The sequence below is a fragment of the Ochotona princeps genome, chromosome 11, assembly GCF_030435755.1.
Source record: "Ochotona princeps isolate mOchPri1 chromosome 11, mOchPri1.hap1, whole genome shotgun sequence".
NCBI classification, from domain to species: Eukaryota; Metazoa; Chordata; class Mammalia; order Lagomorpha; family Ochotonidae; genus Ochotona; species Ochotona princeps.
In genome coordinates, this window is record NC_080842.1 from 26,839,509 (window position 1) to 26,851,878 (window position 12,370).

The 12,370-nt window shown below is 36.5% G+C and overlaps 1 long non-coding RNA gene across 1 annotated transcript in view; it reads right to left on the reverse strand.

Annotated features, from left to right (window-relative positions):
• Positions 1 to 12,370, reverse strand: part of LOC131481436 (uncharacterized) — a 366,383-nt gene that overhangs the window by 176,178 nt on the left and 177,835 nt on the right. Inside the window, exon 3 of the long non-coding RNA XR_009246331.1 lies at positions 8,803 to 8,882. This is a non-coding gene — a long non-coding RNA (uncharacterized LOC131481436). The remainder of the gene's footprint in view (positions 1 to 8,802; positions 8,883 to 12,370) is intronic.

Consider the following 12,370-nt stretch of genomic DNA (forward strand, 5'->3'; position numbering starts at 1 on the left):
TAGTGATCTCTAACATTTGATGAGTTGCATGAGTACCAGATATTTTTAAAGTAAAGGTAAAAACTCACCCTGTTAATTATTGTTATTCTGTATACCACATTAAAAGGTCTTCACAAATTTAAAGGGTACTGCAGATATTAAATGCACTCCCAGGAGAATAGATTATAAACAGCACCAGTAAGTTGGCATCTTATTCCCTAAACTGGCAGCAATTTCCCATCACTGCTGATCTACCTTCTCTCAGTTTTACCCAGTCTCTAATGTGCTGTAGCTATTGATGGGAGAAATGGGGAACTCAAAATCAGCTGAGTGTCACTGAAAATGTTTCTAGTGGGGTCGCAGGTACCTTCATCACCAAACTTGTCTTTCCTTGCCTTTACCTGTGATAATATTTCAAAAGACATTCGTTCGTTGTACAGATTGTACTGAATGTAGTTCTTGCCAATTTAAATCACTTGACAGCTGATTTCAGTATGCTGGCCCAAATTTTTATGCATGTGGACTCGTCAAACAGTAACTGCCTTGTTCTTCCATGCCAGAGGAATATTTAATGGAATCACACTCACAGCATTGTGGAACTGTCCTGTACAGGGGATTATTTTCATCCCAAATTCACTGCGGTACTGATTCTTTGCTTTGAAACAGGGAATGTATTAAAACTCCATCCCTTCCGCCATGATGATGATGGACATAAACTACAGAGGACAAAGACAAAAGTGCTTAGGATATGGAGTCCTAAGGAGTCTTCAGACACTAGCTAGATATACTGACAGAGAGAAACAGAAGCAAACAGACAAATATGAATGCAGTAATAACTGGGGAGAGGCTTCCTCTTGCTAAGAATTAAACCAGGAAGTCAGTACGTAGTAAAAAAAAAAAAAAAGCTACTTCAAAAGATGCATGGAAAAGGGAGTAAAAGATAAATTTATGTAGGTGCAAAAAAGATTCTGAAATCCATACACATAAGGTATTCTTCAAAACATTAGTAGAAAATGCGCAGTATGAACAAATCATGTAATTTTAACTTTTCACAGCAAAATATACTCGTATTTTAATTTCAGTTTCTATGAAATGTTTGAGACTGCTCAAATTAGAAGGAAAAAAAACCTCTTTTTGGATTATATTTTAGGCTTTTTCTCAGCATTTATAAAAGTGGGAAAAAATAATTCACAAAAAACGTTGTGCGAATCGTAAGCAGCAGAGCACCCCGGAGCAGAACGCTGTTTTGCATTATGAAAATGAACAGGTCAACGCAGAGTGAGGTGATTTTTCATTAAGACAGACTATTCTTCAGGTACTTCTAGGGATTCTAATGGGTTCTGTAGTTTTCTTCTCCCCTCCCTCTCCTCTGGTAAGTTTTCCTTTTTTTCATTAACTCAACTGCACACTGCCTATATACACACTCATCTATTTATCCATCAGCTGTAAAAGAACGATGCACACACTTGTTTAGATTAATCACACACATATGTGTTACTCTTCATTCTTTGTTCAGTCATTTCCAGTTAGAATGAGAAATCTAGCAGCGTAGTGATTAATTTACTTCCTATAAAAATAAAAAAAAAATCAACCCTACCAGCCATAGTCATTATATGAGAATGGAATACTGGAGTCATTTTGAATCGATAATGGGAGGAGGCACATAAAGAACATTGAAAATCTTTAGTAACAATAGTAGAAACTGAAATTAGTCTATATAAAAATGCAGGTCCTCCTTCATCTCACAAACAAAGCCCTCTAAACTTCAACCTGGCTATTCATGTGTTCTAGAAGATGGTGTGTGCGCATCCATTACAATAGATATGCCAACTTGACAAACTTTTGCCCGCGGTCATTTAAGTGGCATGTGGTAATCCCCTAGGGTTTTCTTAAAAAAAATTTTTTTTTGCTTCAAAGGCAGATTTAGAGAGAGAAGAGAGAGAAAAGAGAAGATAAAGAAAAAAGAAAGATTTGCAGAGAGAAGGACAGACAGAAAGACCTTCCATCTGCTGGTTCATTCCCCAAATGACCATAACGGCTGCAGCTAAGCTGACCCAAGGTCTGAAGCCAGGAACTTCTTCTGTGCCTCCCAAGCAGATGCAGGGTTCCAAGGACTTGAGCAATCCTCTGCTGCTTTCCCAGGCCATTAACAGGGAGCTGCATCAGAATTGGGGCAGTCAGGATTAGAACTGACTTCCATATGGGATGCCTGTGTTGCCGACTGTTGCCGGCGCCCATATGGGATCCCGGGGCGTTCAAGGCGAGGACCTTAGCCACTAGGCCACGCCGCCGGGCCCAGCCCCATTGTCTTCTTATAAGAAGGTCTGGAATCGTTTTTCTCTTGCTCTTACTATAGTTCCAGACAAGAGATGTGTTGCCTGCAATTGTAGCTACAATTCTGGAGTTTATCCAGCATAATAGAGGTGGAGTTCTTGAAGAACTGGAAAAAAGCATGATGACATCATGAGGCTGTCCCACCTTAGGATTTGCCTTAAGTAGGAGAACAAGTCCCTGTATGTTTAAGTTACAAAATTATAGCAATCTCTTATTATGGAGGAACACAGATACTGATAAAGTAGGTAAAACTAAATATAAAAAAACTAAATACAGCACTAATTAACAGTTTCTGTACTTCTTTTTATAATTAGTATGAAACCAAATATAGCTATGAAAAAGAAATTCATCTGTTGTAGTTGCTTCATTTTATGTTTTCCACTACTATTTTTCCATATCCAAAGTAGGCTGTTTAAGTTTAATAAAAATATTTTATTTAAAATTGCAATCATTCACTGTTTTTATCATTATTACTGTTATCCTTTGCCTTCATTACTCCAGTGAAATATGAAATATTAGAGGAGCAAAATTTTTTTTCCTTTAAAATCCAAGACCACTAAACAAATCATTTCTTTGGCAGATATATTTTTTATTTATTTAACTAGATCACAAACTGGAAGGCATGGTTTTAGTATTTCACACTCCTCACAGGCAAGTGATTTATGTACAATGAGACTTAAGTGTTAACTGATTTTTACTGCACTCCATCTCAGGTAAAATAAATTCCTCTAATTGCTTAAAGTATACCATCCTGATTAATAAAATAACTGTTCCTTTTTCTTTCTATAATTGTTTTCTTGAAAGTTCCAGTAATTTCCAAAAGGAGAAATGTAAAAATCTAAAATATATGACCTTGTAAACCAAGGAGAATAAAATCTATGAATATTTGAAATGCTAGAACTTCTAAATGCTATTAATAAAGACATCAAAATTCTGTTTAAAATACTTTGCATATCTAATGTTCTTAACAAAACATGCATTTCAAGCAGAAGTTTTAAGGGTTTTAAATCACACATTTTCACAGCATTTCCTTCCGGCAGCTGATGAAAATTGGATAATATACAATCAGAACACTTTTTCTACACATTTTAAATTGATTGAAAAATAGAAACAGATTTAACATTCAAAAAAACACATTTGCAACCGTTATATAAAAATGGCCTGATCTGATTTAGTAGATTCTAGGTATAGAAACTCAGCGCTGACAGCATTCTTTGGGATGTTTTAAAACAGAGGGAACGCACTACAGCACCCAAGCTGCTACTCTCTCAAAATAAGTGCTTCTGACTAACAGATTGAATCTCCTATAAGGACTACCATAAAAGAATAGCAACCACATAAAGACGGGCACTCTCTCTATTTCATTGTAAGTATAAGCCTGACATTAAATAGGTTATGAAGAGTTTTCAATATAAAATTAAAAAGTAATAAATTGCTGAAGAGGAGATAACATATTTGCCTCTGATTTGAAAGTTCAGCATTTATTAGTCTTTGACCTAGTGATTGAAAAGTAACTAGGTAACCAATGTGTCAGTTTGCATTAACTAGGTGTACAAACAGAGAAAATAAATAATGAGCAAGATCGTTTGTTTTACGTTGTACTTACTAAGCTATCAAGCACTGATAGAAATGTAGTCCAGAGAATATCACACCCTTAAATGAGAGGAGCCATATTTACAGTCAAAGATATCACATGTTCTCTTAAATGTAGTTTTACTTCAGCATTTCATTTTTTTCCCTGAGATTTATAGAACTGTTTTCTTTGCATTCATTTTTTTCCTTGCATGTTTGGACAGGTTCAAAGTACTATTTGTTTTTCAGAAGATTAGGTCCTGATAGCTGAAATCTACATGATTACTTTTATAAGAGGTTCTGAAAAGAGAGGCTCTGGAATTAAGAATGAGTCTGAACTACTTCTCCCAATGATACTACAATGCCTGCATCCAGGGTCTCACATGCAGTATGCCAGAGACCTGAACCCCAGAGTCCGTTGAACTAATCCAGTCAGCCACAACAAGGGCAAGCCATTCATTATATGTTCACAATAAAAATTTCCTTAAAAGGGAAGAACTTAGGACCATATTTTCCTACTATGAGAAATATTTTTTATTTGTTATTTATTTGAAAGGCACAGGTACAGAGGAGAGGGGGAGAGAGAGATTTTTACATCCATCTGCTGCATTACTTGCCAGATGGCCACAATGACCAGGCCTTGGCCAAGGCCAAGGCAGGAGAACTCCATTCAGGTTTTCCATATGAGTAGCAGGGGCCAAGTAGCAGGGAGCTGGTGTTGCAAATGGTTGCTTAGCCTTCAGTGTCACAGTACCATCCATTGCAAGAAATTTTTCTAATAAAAGCACAGCTTGCACTGTGTAGTATATTTATCAAAGCACAGTTTGTACCAGAAATGAAACTAGAGGATGGAGAGGTACGTAGATTTTCAAGTTGTTAAGAAAAAAAATATTCCACTAAAGAACTTTATGGAATTTGAAAATGATAAATTGTTAGTAAAACTCTCATATAATAAAGTTCAAGTTGATCTACAAGATTCTCACACTAAACACCCATCCATTACTAATTTGCATAGATAAAGAGGCAATTTAATGTAAAAGCTCGGGTGTTCTGAGGATGAAATAGGGAGCTATCATTAGTAATAGTCTTTAAGTGGAAGCATGTTCAGACAAGCAGAGGATGTACCTATTCTTTTTATCCAGGTACTGATGGATATTTTATCTGGCTAGATTTGAATATGATGAGATGTCCTTTAATTCTTCCAGTTTTCTATCATTAAAAATACAACAAAACAGAAGAAATACAACATACGGCTCTGGTGAATTAACTGATCATGTGCTCCTGTACAAAAAAACCCCAAAAAACTAGCATAGACCTATACAAGGGAATTCAGATAACTCTTTTTCAAGCCATGAAGCTCAGACTGAGCAGGATTGAGCAGGACTGCAATCCATCAGAGAAGGGAAGAGCATGAAGGGAACACTGCATGTCATGGCTTTGTCATTTCCAGAGTGCATATAAGGAATAGAACCAAAACAGATCCTTGTGTCCATGCTAAACAGATGACATGGAGGTCAGACAACGCTTGCCACTGAGGCATCTGAACTTGCGCAGTGCCAGAAAGGACTATGCTCTCTCCTAGGGATAGAGAGGAGGCAGAGTAGAAGCTTGTGTGAATACGCCCTGTAGGTTTTTTGGCACACATGGAGGGCAAGAATTTTGGTGATCAAGCAGAGCTAGTATATGCCGTGAGAGATAATATCCTTTAACCAGGATCAGGTAGGATGGAGGTATGCTGAAGCCAACAAAGCCTGAGTGGTAAACTAAGGAAATCTTGTAATAATAAAAGGATTATTGCATTAGGACTATTAAAGAACCCTAAAACAGGTATATATCTATGCACCTCAAATATGGCTCCATAAATACATGAAGAACATACTGGCAAATAAAAATGGAATTGATAAATCTACATCAACAGGGGATTAACATATCTCGTTATTTTTTATAATATGTAGATAAAGAGTTAGAATAAACACTTCAAATACACGATTAACCACATTAGCTATGTTGACGTTTATGTAATGCTATACTCCACAAATTCATAGCACATATTTTATTCATATATACTTAGGGTACTTATCAAGAGAGACTTCATGTTGCTTCCTGCCTATAAAATAAAATCTCCACTCAAATTTTAAAAATATAAAACTCACAACATATTTATAATTATAACAGAACTTAGAAATCAATGAGAATCAAAGATAACAGAAAAAACCAGAAAATTGGGAAAGAAAACAATATAACACCACACATGTTGTGAACAACTAAATTTATGAGGGAAAGCAGCAAATATTTTGAACTAAGTTACAAAAGTATCATGTGTGAAAATGGTTCAAGGTATGTGTAGCTTTAGAATGCAGACTCAAACTACAGAAAATTATTGACTATCATGCACATTCATGCAAATGTGCTCAACAAATTAGGTGGAATAAATATGTTAAAAACACAATTTATAAAAATCAACGTAACGCAAAGTTGGAAAACACTAATTTCATTTCTTTCAAAGCACTGAATTTTTTAATTAAAAAGCTCCCCAGCAAGAAAACTCCATGTCTAGATGAAATATCTGGTGAATTTCTATAACAATTTTATGCAACAAATGTTTGCACAAATTCTATAAGGAAAGACAGAAAAAAAGCTAATATATTTTCCAACTCATTTAATGATGTTAGATCTTTCATAATAAAACACAGCAAAAATGTTTCAAGAAAAGATAGAGATAAGTATCTCTCCTGAATATATACAAATGAATGTTAAAAATATATTGACAATTAAATAGAATATGTAAAATAGTTATACAGCATGATCAACAAAGGATTCATGTTAAGAATGCAAGATAGGTATAGCGTCTAAAAATCAATTTAATAGAGTAAATTATCAGAAAAGGTAGGACTCTGTGATCATTTATTAAAATGAAGAGCTTTCAACAAAATTCAGCATCCATTTATTCAAAATAAAACTTAAAATAAAAATACAAGGAAACTAGTGCAAAAGGGCATCTACAAAAAGCCTTCAACACACAATACTTAATAATAAAACTCTGGAAATGTTCCTCCTGAGATAAAGAACAAGTTACAAACGTCTGCTCCTGCCACTTCTCTTCAATACTGTATGGGTAGTCCAAGATAATAGGATAAGAGAAAGGTATAAAAAGCATAGTAGCTCCAAGCATTATGGAGTTAGAAAAATAACAGCCATTTTTGATGAAAATTTTGAAGACCTCTTGAAAAGGAGTATTTCAAGTATCTCCTATAATTCTAAACACTCTTAAGCTGAGTACTATTGAATTATATATTTTGATGCCCATTTTAAATGTCCAAATCACTACACAATTTACATCAGGCACACTTTTTAAGATGACTGTGTCAACTTGATTAGGAACAATCACTTTCAATGCTTTTTGCATGCTCAATTCACATAACTAAATTCTGATTAAACCATTGTTTGAGTACAATTTGAGGTAACATCGCTAGATATAGGGTTAAGTCCTTGCAAATGGAAGTGTTTACTAAAATTTAGAAGAAAATTCAAAAAGTTCTTCTGGGTAACAAATAATGAACATATAATATGGACAGGTTCAGATAAAACATTACACAGTGATCTGCAGGTAATTAATGACATTAAGTGTAGAGAGATGACTTGGATGATAGAACTTATGGTTAAGGAGTACATTTGATACTCAAAAATGAAAATTAGCAACACAAGGTGACAAAATGACAGTATTTAGTATTGGTATCTAGAAATTGGGTTGTAAATCTCCTTTTATGGTAATCTAGGAGAGGTAGAAACCCTAGTAACTTTCTAGCTAGAATTCTGATCAATAAGATAATATCTGAATCCTTAAGTGGAACATTTGAAATGCTAGCATTTAATTGCTACATATAGTAGAGAGGTTATTAGTAAGGCCTCTGGAAGACTTAAAGGGAAAAGCAGTTCTCTTTCTTAAAATAAATGCAATCTTACTTCTCACTTACTATGGTAAATACAATAAAGCCTTTAACAGATGTGTTATTGCATCTTTAGCTGATCCAAGTATATCTCTATTTCCTTGATTCCTTTGAGAAAATCATGAAGAATCTTTATCCCACCTTAATTACCAATTTTCCATCAATGCTAAAAGAAAACATATTTACTTCCATTATAAAAGGCAGTCATTTTAAACATTTGATGTGGTAAATACTTTCCTGAGCTTGGGTTGGGTATAATTTACTAAGCCCCCCAATGAGGGGGAAATAGAGTATATTGCTTAGTCAGCAGCAATCCTCAATTAAAACAGGTGATGTTTGCTGGGTTTCAGAATTGCAGCATTACAACCCCAATTAGCTAATCATCTGGCAAAACAGCTGTTGCATAAATAGGAAAATCATTTGGCCTTCCTGCTCAGTTTTTCAATCTTGCCTTTATTTTTAAGTCATTTGAAAAAATAGTCACTCCATTTATATACAGGAGATTAAAAAAATTTTACTGATAGAAGTCAGGACTGTGGTTAACATTTATGGTGCTGGAGGAAGGGTTGTGGGCAGGGGTGTAATAAGAAAGGACAGGGGTGAGGTGGTCTACTGCCATGGTTGGAAGCTGTGTCTTTAGCATGGTTCAGCCTCTCAGATTAGCTCACCTTGAGAAAACTCATTAATCATGCCTTTATAACTGGCACACTTTCTAAACGTACAATACACTTCAAAAATCTACTCCAAGTTACATACTTCCAGAAACATAGAGGATGTCTCAAGATTATGTCAAAACTGAAAGATTTTATACTCACATCAACTAGAAAACCACAATTTTCTTGAAAGCTTTTCCTCACATTTCCAACAAAATATGAAAGAATACATTTTATTAAACAGTTTTAAACAAAATGGAGTGATAACCATTAGCTTTGCAACCACCATTTGATTCAGAAATGAGGATGCTACTTACCCAAAAGGTGTGCTCTCTTTCAATTTTGTAGCAGCTTGCTCATTAGGGTTGTCAAATGAAGATATTGGTTGTACACAATCCTGGAGATAGAGCAAAAGAGAAAAACAGACTATAAAGGTTTCTATTTACTATCACTGTGTTTATTGAATATCATAAATGTATGTACCTATATAATGATAGAAAAACTTGTTTATTGAACATCTAGGTTAAATGAAGCATTTGCTGTGTATCTTCACAGGTCCCAGGTGGTCAAAAAGATTTGTAGTTGTATAGTGCAAAATTCTCCTTTAAGGAAATTAGGTAACAAAGATGTATAATAAGCATACCAAACTGTCGAGTGCATTAAAGAGATACAGGTCAAAAGAGGCTATTTCCAATTGAAGAATGAATGTATAATGCTTGGGACTTAAGCTGAGGTGGAATAATGCCTGTTGGGAGCACTGCACAAGTGCCCTGCCCTAAGATGGCGCCGAGACCGTTCCTCCTCTCGGAGCTTGGCTGTAAACAGGTTTCAGGAAGCGCCTTCTCATTGGCCCGTAGCCGCATGCCTGGCGCGTGTGCTACGCGTGATCAGAGTTATGATTGGTGTGCCCGCAGCGTGCATCGGTGACCTTTAAGCTGATTGGAATAGGATGGTATATAAGTGGTGGGGGTTTGGGCTAGGGAGGAGGAAGAAGAGGAAGTCGAGTCGATGGGCTGGGAAAGTGACTGGTTGGAAGAATAAAGTGCCTCTTGAAACAGAGCCTGGAGTGTCGGGTGATTTCTCCTGTGGGACGGGAGACCCTGATAAATGCGGTAAATCTTTTTAAAAAAAGATTTGTTTATTTTTATTGAAAAGTCTGAAATAGAGGAGACACAGAGAGGAAGATCTTCCGTCCGATGATTCATTCCCCAAGGGGCCGCAACGGCTGGGGCTGAGACAATCCAAAGCCAGGGGCCAGGTGGGACTTCAGCTGAGGTTGAATAATACCCATATTCTCTTTTTTTTATAAAAAATTTATTTATTTTTACTGGAAAGTCCAATATTCAGAGAGCAGGAGAGAAAGAAAAGATCTCCATCTGATGGTTCACTCCCCAAGTGGCTGCAATGGCTGGAGCCGAGCCAATCCGAAGCCAGGAACCAGGAGCTTCTTCCTGGTCTTCCACGTGGGTGAAGGGTCCCAAGGCTTTGGACCATCCTTGACTGCTTTCCCAGGCCACAAGCAGGGAGCTGGATGGGAAGTGGGGCTGCCAGGATTAGAACAGGATCCCATATGGGATCCCTGGCATGCAAGGCGAGAACTTTAACCACTATGCTATCACACCGGGCCCATACCCATATTCTCTTCAAGGCAGTGGCAGGAGTTTGATCAGGAAAGAATGGATAGAGAGGCAGTGCAGGTGTATGAGACCAAAAGACTAGTTTCAGAGTATGAACATAAAACCATTGAGGAGGGGAACAAAGGGCATGGCAGTTTGATTTGAGACATTTTCCAGAAGGATTCTAACATAGGTAAAGTGTTTGGCCTAGATTTTGAGTCACTTTTTTGGTTCCAAGCACTTTGCTGGCTCATGGATTTAACAATAAGAAAGCAAAGCATGCCCACAGGCCTCAAGGAGCTCCCAATACGATGGAGTATAATAATGTATGGCCAGTAGTAGAGGCATAGTTGGGAATCTATGAAGAGGAATCAATGCAGGTGAAAGGCCACAGATGAGAATTTGGAGTCTCTGAAAAGTAATCTTCAAAGTGATAAAATCGGGTGAGTTCACCAGAGGACAGAATGTATAATTCAGAGGGGGGATCTTGACACATTGAAAAGTGTCTATCTCTCCAGTTACTGACTTGGTTTTATGAAAAAGTGATTGCAAAAATTGTGATCTATGGGACTGACTTGCTGCACACTCGTTGCAAACATATCAGTACCAATTTTTGTAACCATTGCATCTGTCCCGTTCATTGAGAACTATCACCTGGAATGGGTCCCAGAGGCTGAGGGAAGTGGTGATTCCCATAAAATGGTTCTCTTAGATTTCTGACTCTATCAGCGGTCCCTGTTGGTGATTAAAGTTCATTTTTCTTCTTGCTTAGCAAGGTTACTCCATCCCCACAATTTGGAGTTATGTGGCCAAGGCATGCCTTGGACAGGTCAGGTTGGTAGGTGACACCTTTGGCTGTAGTGTAGAGGAAGAGAGCCTGGGCAGGTGGATTGGTTCTGTAATCTGGACCAAGCACCTAAATACATTAGAGGCTTGCTTTCAGTCTAGAATCCTGTAATATTTCCCACATTTCCCAGTGGTAGATATTTCGCACAAATGATGGGCTTCATCCTCACAACATCTTTTAGGTCATTTTCTGATTCCAAGTACATTTGGTGGACTGTGAGGAGTATGCTTTCCTCACTAAGCTAGGATTCCTTCCCAGAGGTCAGAATTCTTGTCTAAAGCATGCACCTAACCTGTAGATTGGAAAAGGCAACTGACAAAGTCTTAAGAAGTGATTTTTTAAAGTATCATTTGCTATTTAGAAGTAGTGGCCAGTACAGTCAGAGCTATAGAGATTTTACTGCTTATACTTTCCAAAGCTCTCAGGAAATATGATGTATTTATGTATCCATGTATCTATAGAGTCCAATGTTAAGGATGACCGATATAAAAATTTTCAGCTTGCTATTTCCATCACTCAAATACTACAGTGATATGATATCGATGAAGAGTCTCACCAAAATCAAGCCAAGCACAACTTCTTAATCATAATCATTCAACTTGGATATGCCAATACTATCTTTGCTTCACTGTTTGTAAAGGTACAATTTCACAGCTTGGTGTAATTATTTATCTAAACACTCCTAACATTTATCATCACCATGGTCCACCTTTCTGAAAAGTAGTCTCTCCACCAGAGGGATCTTGAACATCACACAATGATTCAGGATTTAGTGTTTTTTAACTAGTAAAAACCATCTCTAAAGCCATATCTTCTAATTGTATAACTGCAGCGACTTCTCTATAAACCACATAAAGGAAGAGCAAAACCGTTGCTTTAAACCATCCTAACCACAAACCAGACTGACACATACCTGATCACTGTAGAGTTAGCTAGAAGCGTATGACAAATTTCTGGATTGACTACCACTTGACGATTCAGTCACAGCTAATAAATAAAAGCTTTGGTTTCTTGAAACTTATAAAACAAGGGGAAGTAATGCATTGATTCATGGAGAATAATTAGGATGTGATTGAGTTGAGCCATGTAATCAAAATTAGAGTTCACAAATATTAAGCAAGTGAAAATAATCATTTACTGATAACTTTCTGCCTGCAAAAACTTCTCAGACTGTAATAACTTGGTAATTCATGCAAATATTTAAAAAATGATAGATATAAGGACTTTAAAAGAAAATGGACAAAATCTATACTATAGAGATTGATATTTTTGTAGGTTTATTAACAGTGGCAACTGAATCAACCATCTAAACTGGTCTTAAACCAGTAACCAGACTTTTAAACTCTACAAACATGGGGTGTGTATCACATCTGAAGATTGGAAGAAAAATGTTTCTTTGATGAAAATTGAGTGGAAAAATGG